Source organism: Rhincodon typus, chromosome 29, assembly GCF_021869965.1.
Source record: "Rhincodon typus isolate 14 chromosome 29, sRhiTyp1.1, whole genome shotgun sequence".
Classification (NCBI taxonomy): Eukaryota; Metazoa; Chordata; class Chondrichthyes; order Orectolobiformes; family Rhincodontidae; genus Rhincodon; species Rhincodon typus.
In genome coordinates this window covers 12,223,789-12,228,635 of record NC_063360.1, presented here as the reverse complement: position 1 = coordinate 12,228,635, position 4,847 = coordinate 12,223,789, and positions in this window count along the sequence as shown.

Sequence of the window (4,847 nt, the reverse complement as noted above, 5' to 3'; positions counted from 1 at the left end):
GGTCCCAACCTGAAACGTCAGCCTTCCTGCTCCTCTGATGCTGCCTGGCCTGCTGTGTTCCTCCAGCTCCACACTGTAAACTTTATACCTCGTGCATTCTAGCACTGCAAAATTAATTGATACAGAGTTTGTTCAGTTAGGAGCATTGTAAATCAGAAAGTTGTATGTTCAAGCCCTGTTCCAAATGCTTGTGGGACCTAATCCAGACTGAATCTCCAGTGCAGTATTAAGGGAGTACTGCATTGTTGGAGGTGCTGTCATTCAGGTGAGAAGTTAAATCAAGTGGACATAAATGATCCCAAAGTGATATTTGCAGAAGAGCAGCAGATTTCTCTCTTGTACCCTTTTCACATTGCATTCCATTCTTCTTCCCATTGAGTGCAATTTGCCGAGATGGATTTGACCTATTTTCTGTTCTATTCGTTAATTTGATTCAAGATGTTGCACTGTGCATGTATCTTGCAGTGCAGCAGCACTAGTTTAGTCTGATCATGGAATTCTGGTGCAGAGCGTGGTAGTGGGCACCTGTGCCCCAACCTCTTCACCACCCTGAGACCTGCTGTAGGAAGGATGTTACTAAACTGGAAAGGGTGCAAAAAAGATTTACCAGGATGTTACTGAGACTGGAGGGTTTGAGTTATAAGGAGAAGCTGGGACTTTTTTCCCTGGAGCGTAGGAGATTGAGAGATGACCTTAAAGAGGTTTATAAAATCAGGTGGGACATAGATAAGGTGAATAACAAAATTCTTTTCGCCAGGGTGGGGGAATTCAAAACTAGATGGCATCGATTTAAGGTGAGAGGGGAAAGATTTAAAAGGGACCTGAAGAGCAATATCTTCACACAGAGGGTGGTCCATATATAGAACGAGCTGCCAGAGGAAGTGATAGATGCAGGTACAGTTACAACATTTAATATTTGGACAGATTCATGGATAGGAAAGGCGTAGAGGGATAAGGACCAAACACAATCAAAGAGGCCTAGTTTAGTTTCAGAAACCTGGTCAGCATAGTTGGACCTAAGGATCTGTTTCCACATTGTATGACTATGACTCTATGATTCTATAATGCACACATATGGAAATGGACAGTCATATGGATACAAATCTTTCTCGTGCTATCCAAGGGAATCCTTTCACCAGATATTTTGGAGACTGGGCTTGCCTGACATTTCCAATATCAGGCTTTTCTCTTTTACCCAATTGACAATACTGAATTTAACTTGGTATGCATCCCACAGCCACCCATGCAGGTCTACCAAGAGAAATGTATAAGTATACTATCAATAAAATAAATAAAGCTTGGAACTTTTCATTAATTGGTTGCAAAGTATTTTAAAATGAGAAACATGGGATTTTTTTTGGGTGAAATGTCATTGACTTGAAATGTTAACTCACTCGCAGTGGATTCTACCTGACCGACTGAGCATTTGCAGCAGTATCAGTTTTTATTATACACCAATTGCTTTTATTTATCCACTTATAATGCAAATACCTTATAGCTAGCTTAGTGTGAAGAATAGAAAGCGATAGAGGAATGAACATTTGTGTAATAGTTACAATAGCCAAGTCCTAATTAAGATTATTGAGACATGACGTTTACTGGTAATAGTTACCTCTTACCATAGTCTCACATTCTCTTGAGTCTTTCTGGCTGTGTTGCTGTAGCTTTGTAAACTTACAGGAGACAAGTGCTAAATTCAGGCTCATCTGGCACTTGGTTTACAGTGGTTTTTGTATGGCTAACAACTGGTCAGTATGGTCATAGTACAGCTAGTGTAAGTTCAGTGTGGTCAACATAGTTAGCAAATAAAAACCGAAAGAACTGCAGATGCTGTAAATCAGGAATAAAAACAGAAGTTGCTGGAAATGCTCAGCAGGTCTGGCAGCATCTGTGAAGAAAAAACCGGAACACTGAGGAAGGGTAACCAGACCCAAAACGTTAACTCAGACGTTTTCTTCATAGTTAGCAAATGATCCTATAAAAAAGTAAATCTGGTGAATCGATAATGGGAAATGAAGAGAAAGCAAATGAATGGAGCAAATACTTTCCATAACTTGCCAGAATATAAACCAGGAAATGAAAGGGGGGGGGATGTGGTGTAGAACTCAGAAAAATTACAGTCACCCAGAGAAGTTGTACTGAATAAGTTGTTGGAGCTGGGGACTGACAAAACCCAGGGTACTGATAAGTTTCATCCTGCAGTCTTAAAAGAAGTGCTCCTGAGATATTGATGATTTTAAACTTCCAAAACTCCCTGGATTTGGAAATCTTTGAATACACCTCCTTTATTCAAAAAAGAGCAGAGACAGAAAACAAGAAACTGTAAACCAGTTAGCTTAACATCTGCCATAAGCTCAACTTTTGAAGTTGTCATTAAAGAAGGATGTAGAGATAAGTTCAAGGCGATGAGCCAGAGTCAACATGGTTCTGTGAAAGTGAAAATTACAGCCCAGATGTTCGAAAGCCTGACTGTCAATAGAGCAGCTTAGGCTGGAATTGTGTGCTCGGACCTTGCGGAATCCCAGACAAAGCAGACTCTGGGATATTGTCCAAGAAACCTGATAGGCAATTCCCTTGAGTCTGGAAACCTCTGACCTTTTTGGAGGGTAGCACTTTTAACACGTTGATAGTTAAACAGAATAAATTAGATGACTAAAAACCTAGTCTAACTTCTGGGTAACTAAACTTACCACACACCCTCAATTACACCTTCTCTGACACCTTACAACTTTGGAACAGTTGACAGTTACCCCAACCCAATGCAATTCCTTCCTCTCCTTGTTGTACAGTACTCAGATTTCCAGTAGGCATTTAATAAAGTACCACATCAAAGATTATTTTGGAAAACAAAAGCGTGTGGTGTAGGGTGTTACTATATTGATAAAAGATTAGCTAACTAACAAGAAACAATGTAGTCATAAAAGGGTCATCTCCTGGTTGGCAAGATGCGATGTGTAGTGTGTCTCAGGGATCTGGGAGTGCAACAGTTTGCATAAATGGCCTGGATGAAGGGGTAGTAGGGGATGGTTGCCAGATGTGCTGGTCACACAGAGATAGTTAGGAACATTGTAAAGAGGACATAAGGAGATTACAAAAACATTTACAGGAGTTAAATTGGGTGAGTGAAGATTTGGTAAATGTAGAGCAACATGGGAAAACTTGAAATTGTCTATTCTGGCAGGGAGAAGTATGTTATCTAAATGGTGAGAAGTTGTAGAGCCCTGAGATTCAGAGGGATTTGGATGTCCTAGTGCATAAATCACAAAATGCTGGTACGTAGATACAGTAAGAATTAGGAAAGCTAATAGAATGTTATCGTTTATTGTGAGTGTAAATGAATACAAAACTAGAGAGGTTATGCTTCAGTTATACAGGGTACTGTATGTGGAGAACTATGTACATTATTAGTCTCCTTATTTAAGGAAGGATGTAAATGCATTGGAAACCATCAGAGAAGGTTTATCAGACTCATACGTGCAATAGACAGGCCATCATTTTGAAAATGTTGGACAGGTGGGTATGTATCTGTTGGAGTTTAGAAGACTTAAGAGGTGACGTAATTAAAACACACAGTCTTGATGTAGTTAGATGTGGAGAGGATACTTCTTGTCATGGGAGAATTTAGATTTAGAGATCACAGTTTAAAAATTAGGGATCACCCATTTAATGAGGCGTTTATTTTCTGCATCAAAATATTTTTAAGGCAGAGGTGAATAGATTCCTGGCAAGCAAGGATGTGAAAAGTTTTTGCGAATAGGCAGAAATGTGGGTTTGAGGTTACAGTCAGACCAGGAATGATCTTTTTAAATAATGGGGTAGGGTCAAGGGATCAATTGACTTATTCCTCCTCCTTGTTCTTATGGTCAGTGCAAACACTCATATTTTGAGAGTTTCACTTTATCTTACCCTAATTGACATGTTCGATGAGATAATTTATTCAAGTGCCTCAACCAAATTATGAAGTGGCAGGCTGGAATGACAAGACTACATTTTGAAGGGATTCCAGGAAATGTGATCCAGCAGTATCTAAAGGGTCTTAATGGAGATAAGTGTTGCATTGTCAGTCACTTCCTAGATAAAATCAACTACACAATTGCAAGAAAATTAAAGACACAGATGGAGCAGAATTTCCTGATAGTTTAGCTTTCAAATAGGAGTAAGTATAAAACTGGAATCTAATTGCCTCTTAAACTGTAAAATATCCCGGACACAGTGTGACAAAATGATTGTTATTTAGTCATTATATCAGCTGAGAGGATTATGTAGTTCTTCAGTTATCTGAATGGACTAAGAGCAATTATTACAGTCAGGAAGAGAAACTTCATTAAAAACTTCCACTTACGTAGCACATCATAAGCAAAGAATTACTTCTGAAGTAGTTGCTTTGTCTAGCAGGCATTAGAGCCAATTTGTGAAGAATCTATAAGCAACAATATCCTATTTATTTTTCACAGAATGTGGGCATTGCTGGCTCAGCTGGCATTTATTGCCCATTTTAAGTTCACTTTAGAAAGTGGTGTTGAGCCACATTCTGGAACCACTGCTGCCCACATGGTGAAGGTATACACACTGTGTAGTTAGGAAGAAAAATATTTCTGGGTTTGTTTAAGAGACAATTTTTGGCTATTATATCAGGAAAATTCATATTATTGTGGGTTTCACATCCATCTAAAAAAGGGTGTCAAAACTGCAAGAAATCCTTATTAACAATGCAGACCTCCCTCAATGTTGTATAACCTTGATTATCATGCTGAAGACCTGGTGTACACCTTAAACGCCTGATCTTCAGAGGTGAGATTGCCACTGACTGAGCCAAGCTGACACTTGGAAAAGTAAACAACTTTAGA